At 38.6% G+C, this 13,510-nt stretch overlaps 1 long non-coding RNA gene across 1 annotated transcript in view; it reads right to left on the bottom strand.

Moving 5' to 3' along the window:
* Nucleotides 1–7,188, bottom strand: part of LOC128384386 (uncharacterized) — a 56,253-nt gene extending 49,065 nt beyond the window's left edge. Inside the window, exon 1 of the long non-coding RNA XR_008324129.1 lies at nucleotides 7,090–7,188. This is a non-coding gene — a long non-coding RNA (uncharacterized LOC128384386). The remainder of the gene's footprint in view (nucleotides 1–7,089) is intronic.
* Nucleotides 7,189–13,510: the final 6,322 nt, after the last annotated feature.

Raw genomic sequence — 13,510 nt, 5'->3', positions numbered from 1 at the left:
TTTAAAAAACATTCAGGAGGATATTGTAATCAACATTTCTGCAAGGCATTCATGCTTTGTGTTCCATTACAAGCTCTTTTGAACTGGAAGGCTGAGAGTGTGGCGCAATTTCTCGCAGAATGAAAACATGTTTTAATGGAATTATCCATAACATAATAGTGAAACATTATTACACTTTATGCTCTCCAGTGCGCCGGCATGTTTTGAAGATACTGAGGAGCTACAGTAGCAGTTTAAAAAGGCATCCAGAAAGGTAGTCTGTGTCAATACTTGGCTTAATATATCATGTGATTACTTTAACAGCACAAAGCATGACTACAAGTGACCAAATGGCATGTTATCAGTTAAGAACATTACACAGTGCTTTATTATAGGTTGAAGGTGCACTTTTGTGACAGCTGGTATAAGACTTGAGGGTGTGAACTTGCTATGCACAAATCTGGACCTGATATTTGCAGATACAGCAGCCTGTGAACAAGAAAGCTATCTTCATTTCTTTGCTGGCCAATTAGTGGTCAGATCAGGAGGTCCCAATGGTTTAGGGAGGCGTAAATACTAACCGTCATTTCCATTCATTTGTATGCGGCTGCAGGTGCACTACCTTATTATGTATTCAAGCCCAAACCTGCCTCCCAAACAGGCCATAAATTAACTTCTTTTAGAGCTTCAGTCTCAGAGAAGCATTGCATCTTTGTTTGAATTCTCTTCACTAGTCTAAAGTTCAGTGTGGGGGGGAAGAAAAAAAAACCTTAGAACAAAGAAAGTCCATCAATATTGTTGCAAAAAAAAACTGTCATACTGTAAAATGCACATACACAAAAAGTATCAGATTTTACAGAGTAGTAAAGAGGTTGATGTACTGCGGCTCCGTCAGACTATGTCAGTTTGATAGCTTTTGGATACCTTTTAACACCCACCAATAGTGTCGTAAGAGTGGCTTGAATTGCTTTAAATGCTAAGTTGACATTTTTGGGTCTGTATCTGCACTCCAGCAGAGAAAGTATCCGTTTCACTCTTGGGTATTCATTTTCTCTGGGTTAGCTCTCCCTCAGAGGAGCGAGGGTTAACAATATCGTGCAACAAACATTTTAATAAAGTCATGATCGGCATAAACGTCTGTGCTAATTTCATCAGGGAGGGGGGGCAACCGTGTTGATCACTGTGCTCATCACTGGTCAGACATACTGGCAGCGGAGCACTGTAAGCCTTCTACAAGCTTATCTTAGCAAGAAACGTTCCTTATAAAAATTGCTGCTGCACTAGAAAGATCTCCATCTCTTTTCATGAAAATGAATGAGTCTCTGCATTTGAATCTGCAGAAGCTAGTTAATGCTTTACGCTCACGTCCCCCCGGCGTGAGGCTTTTGTATCTCTGCCGGCAGAAGTTGTCGAGTGTTAAAATGTTCCTGCTAAGTGTTTGACCCCCTTAGGGACAACTTAACTAAGTGTCGCATTAAGGGCAGAGGGCTGGCTTGCAGATAATTAAAACTGCAGTCTAAAACATAAGAATTTTTCCAAGCACACTGTCAGCAGCCATGGTAACATATACACTTGTGCTTGATGACACGCCAGCCTCGCAGGCCTTTATTAAAATTGAATGCATAAATTAACGTGACGTGACATTGGAATTCTAAACACAGCTGAAGCTCATTGTACTGTGAATGCAACAGTAGAAATTGAATTGTAGGCTGAAATTGATTTTATGGTTAACCAGTGTTCTCATTCTCCACCTTTTAACAATGCAATGTCTTTTCCTAAATCCACATTTGTTTTTCCTATTCATTGTCAGGATTACAAGTCAAAGGGTAAGCAAATAAAATATTTCATGACCTCACCCCTTCCTCAACATACAGACAAGTGGTTATAAAATACCCCACAAATCTGCTAGTAATTAAAAAGACTCATCGATACGCCACACACCCATTCTCTCATCCTAACCGCCTTTTGGTTGTAAACCAGCCACGGAGAAAGGTCCTGTGTCAAAACCTTTGTGTCCAAGCTCTTTATGAAACAGGACAGCTAAAGTGTTGAAAGGCAGAGACCTCGAGGACCTTTCCTCAGCCACGCTTTCTTTTTTTTCCAGCTTTTGCTTTTCTTCTTTTGTGACATTCCTGCCAGAGAAAAGGCCCCAGCAGACCAACCTGTCTCACTCCTAACAGCATGATAATTCCTGTCTTTGGGACCTTGGATATGTGAATACAATACAGTAAGTGGCCTGGCTTATCTTTTTTGCCACAGGTTTGAATATTATAAAAGACCAAAATTATCTATTGTATACATATATGTATATATAGCCACCAAGGCTAACCTACTACCCACAGGTTATAGGGTCATCCATTATTAAAAATAACAGGGGAAAAAAAACATCCTATCTATGGCATCATATTCCTCCTCTGAACATGTTTCGGTGATTCTTAACATGTCAGCATCTAGCCGCAGGGATAAACAATCATTCAGCTGCAAAATAAGTAATACAATCCATCACTCAGACAGCCTGTGTGGAAATTCAGGATGTGCCTCTTCTGTGCTGTTCTGATTTTCAAACTCATCAAGGATCTCATTCAGTTCTGCTCAAGATAAGTCGAAAATATATCTGATCTCTCAGATAAAATATTGCATGAAAAGAGATTCAATATTAAAGGTTTCAGTGTAAGGAATCCATAGTTTGAATGTGCTCAACCTTGGCCTCAAGATATAGTCACATCACATTACACTTATGTTCAATGAAACTCCACCGAACTTATAAAAAAGGATAGATGTCATGGTTCTAATAGGGGTCTGGTATTGTGATATTTTACAGAAAAAAAGGATGGCACATCACTTAAATAACGACTTCTTCATTTTCAAACACAGTACATCAATCAAAGTTAATCAAGGGTGAACTGTGACCTGCACGTCTGCCAAATCCTTCCACAGCATCACACCCACATAGAAAACTAGGACTACAACTAAAAACTATTTTCATTAGCAATTAACCTATTGATTTTTTCTTTAACATTTGAATAAATGTTTACAAAATGTCCAAAAAAATGGACGACAAATGTCTATCAATCTTCCATATTGCATACTGATATCTTAAAATGTCTCCAATCAACAGTCCAAAAAAATATATTCCATTTACCATCATAAAAGATTTTCAAAAAGGTTACAGATTAATTTTCTTTTGATTGACTAATTGATAAATCATCATTCCAGCTCTGAAGGAAACACATACTTGGAATGTGCAATCGTATGGCTTTCAATTGAACCCAATGAAAGAAAGGATGTCATGTAACCGTACTTTTACCCTGCAAATTAAATCCAGCAATGCTTCAGATTCCATGAGTGAAAGAGGCTACAAGAGTGGTTGTCATGGAGACCATCAAGTTTACTGGAATTAAAACCCACTTGCTACTGTAATTCTGCGACAGTTTTTTTTTCATGACAGCCTCTACTTAGCTGTTTTTTTCCCCCCGACTCTTAGAAATAACAACAACAATTAATAATTTCTCTCACAAGTGCTAATGTGGGTGTTTGGTGGGAAGGCCATTAAAAAAAACAGTTGACCCCAAGAGAGAGATGCTTGGTATATTCAGATAGAGAATATAAATCCAACACCATCTGAGGAAAAACTATACATGACATTGAACATTGTATACATCTGTGCAGTAGCATGCCAGGAAAAACATTGAAAGACATAGAAAGCTATTTATTCAAATGATATACTGCTTTTCACAAAGGGTCAAAGAGCTGGCTTTAATTTTCTTAGACTACAAGAGGCGTGGTGTGAACAGCATCAAGGTTGCTTCAAAATAAAAGTATTACATTCATTTTACAAATCCATAATGTTGCATTTTTTTATATTGGTCAGGCCCATTCCTGTGGTAATGATTATTATAGGTGATAAAAAAGAATAATATAAATGTAACTTGCCAAAGGAAATCCAGTGTCCATTACAGCTTCCTTGGATATGAGTTACATAGCAAAAAAAAAACAATGCTGACGTGAAGATACACAGGAAACGTTCACATGTGACTGCTAGATGACTTTTTCAAACGTTACACTTTGAAGAATGGTTATCCAAATTGATACAGCAGTAAAAGCCCCTCACTGTACATAATGAGCCATGAAGCTGTGCCCCACATAAGCTAACCTAATGAAGAAAATTGGAGAGCCCATGTCTATATTCATACCGCGACGACAAATTGGATTCCTCCTGGCTTGCTATCATGTCCAAAAAGGCAAAAATCAAATCAAACAAATGGAACTGGCGATGGGAAGAAACGCAAATTCACTAGCTTGGGAAGAAAAAAAAAAAAAAAAAAAAAGCACTACATCATTGGGACTGAGGAAGGGAACATCACAGAGAGTGGGATGGATTACATCTGAGGAACAATACACATGACCCAAAGATGAAAAAAACATGTAACAAATTAACCCATATTAGTGTAATACAAGACAATAGGAAGAAATATGCACTAGAACAAAGTGTTAGACTGGCACTGTAAAAAACAACATAGGAAGGAGAACACTCCACAGACTAAAAAAGGAGGGCCTGAATAACTCTTTCATGAGGCCTCTAATGAATCCAGTTAAGTGTTTTAAGGTTATGGTTTCTAAACCTCTCTTGGGAAGAAAAAGAGATTAAATTTTAATTTTCAAGAGCTGAAAGGCACACATTTCAGAGACATTTAACAGACTAAACCAGCAAAAAAAAAAAAAAAAGTGGTGAAAATACTAAAATACACAAAAAAAAAAAATCAATTGGCGAGTTAAGCCATAAAAGATTTTCTCTCTCTGTGACTCACTCACATTTGAGGTACTGCTAGGTAATTTACAGCAATCGCTTGTTATATTATCACTGTAGGCCCCTTCCCAATTGGTAGCTCTGGTTTGGATGTGACAGAGGGGCTATCATTGAAGTGGTAGTTGTTTTATGTGTAAACAGAATAGCAGGGAAATATTACCAGTACTCCAATGCCATCCTTCCTATCAAATCACTGTATTACATTAGCTCTCACCAAAAGGCATATAATAAAAATAAAATCAGTGACATACAAAAACTAGTGTCTTCAAAATTAAAAATTACAACTATACTTTGTCAAACTATTCTGATTCACATGTGGAACTACAAAACATTGGATCCCGTGCCTGTAGTGTATTTCCATGTTTATTTCTACCACTTAACACCATCTCACTTTGATGACCATTTCCATCAATGAACATAGTACAGTGACTCATGTTCACAACTCTGTCTTTCCTACAATACCCTGACAGCAGCTTCAGAACAATTGTTTTATTTTCATACAGCGCCGTCCCATCAGGTATCACACTAGATGCTCAGTTCAACTCCTGTTATATTAAAATATAACCTCAATTATATTCCTCGAGGAGCGGCATTTAGCTGAATCAAAATGGAAGAGACAAGCTGAAAAACAAAGTGCAGGTTGACATATTGTAACCGTTTTAGTCAGAAAGCGTCAAATGTCCCCTTGAGTTTCCCTGGAGGAGGAAGTCAAGGATTTTACAGTTACTAGCGGAAAGTGTGTGTGTGTGTGTGTGTTTGTATGTGTGTGTGTGTGTCATCTGCTTGAGGGCACTACCACAAATGCAGATTATATGACAGCTGGTACTGCAGTCCTGGACATAATGAATGTAATTGTCAAATACAATACAACCAACAATTATGTTAATGATATTCTGAAATGGTGGAGAGAAAATGAAAAAAACAACAACAACAACAACAACAATACAACATGGAAGACAGTCACACACACACACACACACACAACTGAATCACAAATGAATCACAAGTGGCTAAAACCCATCTCTGAATGATAGCCTCACCTCTAACAAAACAAAGTGATCCACTGCAGAAAGGAGAGAGAACTACTCATCGCCTCTATAAAAAATTCCACACTTGTTTTAATTATTCAAGATCAAATTCAAGCACAGTGGGTCCAACCGGATTCCGAACAATGAAATTGGAAATGAAGGGCATGTTTGTGCAGCGATGGGAAAACTACAGATCCAATTGAGAGTGATGGGTTTAGTTACCTTTTCCACTTTGATTTTGATGTTGAAAGACAGTGTGCTGTCCTCACATCAAAGCATTCGGTACAGTGGCCCCCACAACCCTGCACTTACACACACACACACAGGAAGCCTGTCTTTCTCAGCATACAGTCGGCAACCGTACAAGACATATACAGCCTTTTCACCGTTCCTTCTTTTATTGTTTTATTCATTTTGCTGCGGTTGATATTTTGCAGAAAAAACCCAGTAGTGACAATTTGGAAAAATGCAAATGAGTCAAGGAAATATATGTGAAAAGTCTACAGAGATACCCAATAACTTGCATACTGTATAGGCTACTGCACACATTCTACCTATTGTGAAAAATGAAGTTGCACCACAGCATCCGAACCTCATACACTCCAGTACATTTTGAACAACATCCTGCAACAGTAAACACAGGCCTGCATTCTTGATCCAAGACACACAATTTAACCTTTGTGGTCAGCTACTGTCTTAGCTTTTTTTTTCTCTCCCTCCAACACACACACACACACACACACACACACACACACACACACACACACACACAGAAATAAGAGAAATATTTATAATTTATTTACATTTAACTTGCAAGGTTGAGAAACCACTTCATGACTTCACAATGCAAAAAAAACTTAATTCATCCAATATATATGCAACTTCCATCAGAGCTGTGCACATTATTTAAAGCACCATGTGAGTCTTTTTAAAAAAAAACACCTTTCTCAACTCAACAATTCATGGGATCATATGAATCCATCCCTTCTAATAGAGCGGATTAATTAGTCCAAAAAGGAAATTGGTATTTTCATATTGGTTATCAATATGTTGCGCGTTGATCGACGCTGATTACACCTGAACGCATCAATAAGCTCGGTTAAAGTAATTAAGAGTAGAGTGCATGCCAAGACTGACATTACAGAGCACATCAACATAGCTGCAGGGACTCTTTCATGGGCATTATTATCGCCCCTGGGCTGAATCTGCAGATAATTGTGGATATGCGCACAAACAGGGCAGACAATGTATTTTGCTGAGGAACGTCACACTTACCGCGTATTTAGAAATGACTGGTGAAAAGGAGGTATAGCTCACGTCCTTCCATTCAAAGTATAAACGATCATTTCTCTCACAAGTGTCTCTCTGCCGTTTGGGTACCGTCCTTACGCACTGTGTATAGCCTATATGTGTGTGTGTGTGTGTGTGGATGTGTATGTATGTGTGTGTGTGTGGATGTGAGCAATGGACTTGATGAAAGGGGTCGAGGACAGAGAACAACGAATCCAAATAGTTGCCTCCTGTCGCTCGCTTCGTTCAATATCCGCGTAAAATCACCTCAATCTTCATCTACGGTGCGTCCACAATCCGGATCCCGGTGTTGTCACTGAGGGGGGGAAGAGAGAGAGGAGGAAAGAGAAGCTTCCACAGCGTTGTATCCACGGTACTGTCCCTTACATCCCTTTATGGCACAAGGCGTCCTTCTGTGCGGGGGCTACATCACGTCCCATACAACTGAAAAAGGCGAAACGCCAACAGACCTCACCACTCGCGCATGCACGCAAACAAGAGTAAAAAAAAAAAATATCCAGAAGAATTTAGGAAAGGAGAGGAAGAGAGAGAGAGAGGGGGGTGGGGGGGATCTGGTGAGAAAAGCTCCGCAGGGGGAGAAGAATCTAAGTTGTTTTGGTCCAGAAACTGAGCTCTCTGCGCCTATGACAAACCAATTGTACGCACTGGCTGGGAGTAATTCTGTATGGAGACAGAGGGTTTGTAGAGCCAGTGAAAGGTGAGAGGAAAAACTCGGATGTGGATTGCCGCTCTCGCCGTATACTCGGGCTCCACCTAGCAGCAAACACTAGATAACATGCTGCAAACCAAAGCCTCTCTACCTACAGTATTTCTCGCCTGAGGCTGGCAAGGAGACCTATGTTATATTACATTCCGTCTGTGCGCATGTGACTGCAATATTTATGCCAAATCCACTGCCTCCTTCTCAAAAGAGTCAATGCTTGTTGTAAATGCAACTGGTAGAAGAACTGTGCACCACAACAGTCGTAGTTGAAATGTTGAGTTGATTGACTTAAAAAATGCCAAACACTCCAGGTAAAATGTCAAGCATGCTTTATGAGTAATGAGACATTTGCAGATGCAGAAAGGGGGGTCATTTATTTATCATTCTCTCTGGGTGTGCGTGGTCTGTTTTCTTGGTGGAAGTCTGTTATTCGAGGAGATCAACATTGAAGCTCTCTGTTTTTATCCCTCTTCATCTGCCACATTCATACTGTTCCTTTGTCAGTATTTTGAGCTGAAAATGCTTTGAAACATCAGTTTTAAAAACAGCCTCACAAAATCAAACCCCAACTATGAAAGATTCATCTTCAGATGCCAAATCGTTTGACCAAAAACTGATCAAAAAACAGAAAAGATATCTTCACTGTTCTAATGACCTTTGAACGCTGCAGCAGCTGCAACCCAAATCTCCATCTGGAGCCAGCTAGAATTCAACCTCTCAGTCATTCTATAGCCAATTAATCACTTTAATAATCCTAATTAGAATCAAACAATAACAAGTAATCATCCAATCACTCACCCAGTGCTATACTAATGAGCCCATGCCAAAACAGACTTGCTGCACATTTTTTTGCACTTGTTTCCTGTCTGAGAAACACCTTGAACTCTTGAGCACCCCGGTGAAAAATAATCGCTGGCTCCGTTTGAAAAGATGCAGCGTTATCTCTGCCTGGCACTGCTTTCCATGCACCCCCAATGCAAATGGATTTCTCCAGGTAGAGCATTGACCAAAGCTCCCTGCGATTACCACTTGCATTAAACCAGGTGGCTTCAAAGCGACGCCATAAGTGCCATGCAATATACTACTGCCGTCTCAGCTACATACAGTAAAATGCACAGGATCTACAAAATATCAGTTTCTGCATTAGCACTAACATGAATACTACACCAATACTGGAGATGCAGATGCCTACAGACTAATAGAATACTAGTCAGCTGCGGATCAGTTCTCTTTTTATCTTATGAATAACACACACTTCATGATTAAAGTATAAACAGCTTTGCACTTCCTCTGGTGGAATGGAAAAGCATTTCAAAAACATGTAAATGAAGGCAAGTTAGAGCCTGCTGTAGTTTTATTGCAGAAAAAGACAGAAAATCATGAAAGTGTCAGCAAACATCCCTGAACTGCATGAATACAGCGCTTTCCTTTTTGCAAAAGCTGAACTCAACTCCAACTCCAAATCAAAAAAAAATCCTCAATACATAATTTATGTTATTCTTGTGATTATTAAGTTCCATCATTTTCTTGTCAGTGTTAGGAACTCTTCTTAAAAGTTGTAGTAGAAAGAAAAAGATACGATCAGACAAGGCTGAGCTTCCCAAAATACAATAAGTAGCTGACTGTGTGAAATCAGACGTTTATGCTAATAAAATACATGTACCCCATCAACAGCATTAAAAATACCCATGTACTATTATCATCAGTCTCCCATTTACATTGTAGTCCATTACAGGATTTTCTTACTTCATGCCGAAAAAGATTGCACACAAATTCTACACTAAGTGTCCTCAAGACAGAGATAACACTAAACCATTCATTTTAAGTGAAGCATCCTTTTAAGAATTTAAAAATTACATTTATAGTCAAATGCCTCTTCAATATGAGAGGTAGCATTTTACTAAATCTTCAACACCCACGCACGCTCACATTGATACAAACATCATCAGTAAAATTCTGATTATAAACTGAAAAAATTGTAAAAAGCAATAAAGTGTTTTTCTTAAAATTGGACATTCGGCTGATTTACAACTTTAAAGCTGCTATAATCAGTTTTGCCCAGGATCAAACAGCTCTGACACAGCTAGAGACTTGCTGACAGATATAGTGATACAGATACAGATTTAGTAGCTAGAGGGCCAGATATTTCATTCAGAAGTTTGTGAAGATGAGAAACAGAAGTAAAAGGGAGTCAGCTATTGAACTTAGATTCACTACAGGTGGCCAGAAACACGACTCCAAAGGAATGTTGCTCTGTATGTGCTGGTTTTCCACATACCAAGAGGCAACTTTATGCTAACAAGTTCACCATATCAACTTAAAAAGTGATATTTTGTCAGTTTTGTGTTTGCAGCTTGTCTCTGCTGCCCTCAAGTGGCCAACGAGTCTGTCATTGCAGGTTTAAAAATCCATTAAACATAGAATAATAGAATAAAATAATTCATAATACAGTAGATTTATTATCCACAGCGAGGATGGTAAAGGTCATGAATAAAATACATTTAATATTATCTATAATATAAAAACCGAATCACATATTTGAATATTTGTTTGTTAAATCTTTGATGACTTCTATTATTATCTTGGTAAATATGTATATAGCAGCATGTTGCATCAGCTGTTTCTCTGGCATACACATTCAGTATCAAAGCGAATACCAAGCTAGATACCAAAATAGGATAACTCATAGGCACTTGTGTCTTACTGGGTACTGTGAAAGACACAAGAAACATCAATCAACCCCATAGATGCATACTGGGGCTTTAACTACAATATGCTGTATGTAAAAAGTTAAATTAGAATGTGTTTGTTTCACACAAAAAGAAGAAAAATATTCATACCACAGGCTGAAAATATCCTGTTCTTTTTGGTTATTTTTGTAATTGAATGTACGTACGCGACAAGTAAACAGTATAAAATATTAATGGATAAAATATGCAGAAAAGTGGGATGGGGGGGGCTAACAAACATAGTTGTTGAGCCAAGTCATTTGTGTAACAACAGGCTCATTTAAATGTCTATTTCCTTGTAAACACCAACATTTGAGGTCTATGGTAATATGTATAATTGTGTGTGTGTGTGTGACGTGTTAATGCTAAATTTCCAGCTGCCAACAATGGATTTACTAAATACAGAGAGTTAAGCACCTGAGACACAGTCATAATTGAACACCATAAAGTGATGCACGGCACTATAAAACCTCTGTACAGCTACTCACCACGCTGTTGTAAGAAACTCCTGCCAAATATAAAGCTGTTCAGGAAAATTAAGGCTTATGGGGACAGTTGTTGTGCAAAGTGAATCCAATAATGTCGAAGCCATTTTCCCTGTTTATCCATGCTAGCAAGCCTAGGAATTATCATCTCCACAGTGCTGACACTTACATTATGCAGCAGTGCTTAAAGTGCTTAGACAACTAAACACTCTTCTTCAGCTGTTTGTGGGGAAATGTGAGGATGTGCACTTGGTTTAGCTTGGTTTAACTTGGTTTAGTAAAGGATGTAGGCGTTAGGACTAAAATATGGAAATGAGAATATTAGCAATATCATAAACAACTTTATCATATACAATACCATTGAAACATTTAGACAGTCTGTCCCATTCACTTCAATGAGAAAGGGTGTCTAAATGTTTGACTGGTAATGTTGGGTAATCACTGTGTTTCCCTTGTATACTATACACTTCAGCTTTAAATCCCCAATCAGCAGTCTGGCTTGACACAGGTTTAGTCTACGGAGACCACATGAGAATATGGGGCATGTTGACCAAAGGGAACCACGACCCTGTGCTCACCTTCAAATTAGACAACAAAATATGCCAGTTGTCACTGCCTTCCAAAATGATACATACGAGAACGTTCTGATCCAACGCCCTCTGTTCACTGAAAGACAAAGTTACAATATTTAAAAAATGAGTCCTACGATTTGCTTAGGTTTAGGCACACTTCTTAAAGATAGAAAACAGTCAAGAGATTATGATTGAAAGAAGAACTACTTGATTAAAGGTTTGAGAAAGAGCATGACTGTTGTAGTCATGGTGAATAGAAGGCTGTCAGTAGGAAACCAGAAACAAACTGGTCTTATCTTTCCACAGCTGATCTTGACCCATCCATCCACCGTAGCCTCCTCCGTAAAAGCTTTTGTGGTGCTGATAACGTCGTCACACTACATCCGCCTTTATTTCCAGACAGACAAGAGTCGTAACTCACAGACTCTAACAGGGCTGAATCTTTGTCAGGCCAGAGCGGAAGAAGAAATTGGCCTGTCAAAGATCAGACTTGGATCAAAACATTGTCCGTTTGAGATAAAATGAAAGTTTTGGCTTTGGATTCAGTGTGCAGGCACCAATCTACAGAACTTTGCATTATTAAACCTGTTTCAAGTGTTGCTTAATGTGACTTGTATTAAACCCACAGACAGTGGACACGACATGCCTGCCTACATCGAACGTTACATCAGATACAAGAAAGTTCACCAAGCAACACCTACATTTCTTTCACCCACTGAAGTACAAACAAGGGAACACTCACATTTTCAGCAAACATCATTATTTTAAATCTCCTACATACCTAACAAGGGATATCACATAAAGCTTCATGGTAGAGTCAGTTTACTTGGAATGAAGACACAAAACTGGACTTATTTAAGTCCAACAGCCCATACCGTCACGAGTCAGTGTACATGGTGCAGCTGCATAGGCTGGTGATGAACGCTTGGCTTTGTGTGTGTGTGTGTGTGTGTGTGTGGGTGTCCATATCGATATTTGCCTTTTCTTTTTAACATGGCAAAAGTTGCTTTTGAGTTTTTAATTCTCATTCATATGATGACTCCAACAAACTAGAGTCAGCTCTAACAGACATGTTTGAATAATTCAAATCAGATATCCGATGCCATCCTCTAAAGATTGATGTCCTAATGAATAGAGGCATAATCATTTCAACACAAACAACAACAACAACAACAACAAAAAGAACGTATAATTAAATGTACTGAAATTAAAATCTGGATCAATAAATCTCTGTTTTCTGCCGGATGAGGAAGAGAGCGTGTGTCTGCAGTGAGGGTGTGTAGGAGTGAAGCTCGATACACACACACACACACACACCACACACTCCTACTGTCATGTAGGCAAAGATTCTAGTGTGGAAAAGAACTCATTGTGCATTTCCTGACTGTTGGTGTGCATGTAGGTTTACTTATTTTTGAACTTTCTGAAGCATAGTTTCTAAAGCTTTGTGCTCGGTTTAGCTGCACATATATTGTCATAGTTGCTCTTATCCATCACATTCTTCATTAAATATTACTGATGTTAATAAGATTTGATTTGGCTGATTCTGCTAAGATACAAATGATGAATGTATGTTTGCATGTTTGTAAAAGTGTCACATATATCTCAACATCATAACAGTATGAGTTCTATAAATAATAAGGAATACATCTACAGTATATCTGTGTGTTCGTCGTTGAGATTTGGGTGTGACCTTTGCTGTGTTTAAACCCCCGCACGACTGAAGAATCACTGCAGCAAAAAAATACAGCAGCACATATACAGAAACACCACAAAGGAATGAAAAAAAGAGCTTTGTGCTAAAAAGCAGACGTCCTCAACCCATATTTCAGAGTTTCAGAACAGTTCCTGCTTGCTACTATTGGTCTTTGCGCAACATGCAAAATTTGCACATTT

This window comes from Scomber japonicus, chromosome 22 (genome assembly GCF_027409825.1).
Source record: "Scomber japonicus isolate fScoJap1 chromosome 22, fScoJap1.pri, whole genome shotgun sequence".
NCBI classification, from domain to species: Eukaryota; Metazoa; Chordata; class Actinopteri; order Scombriformes; family Scombridae; genus Scomber; species Scomber japonicus.
This window is presented reverse-complemented; position numbering and strand designations above follow the sequence as displayed.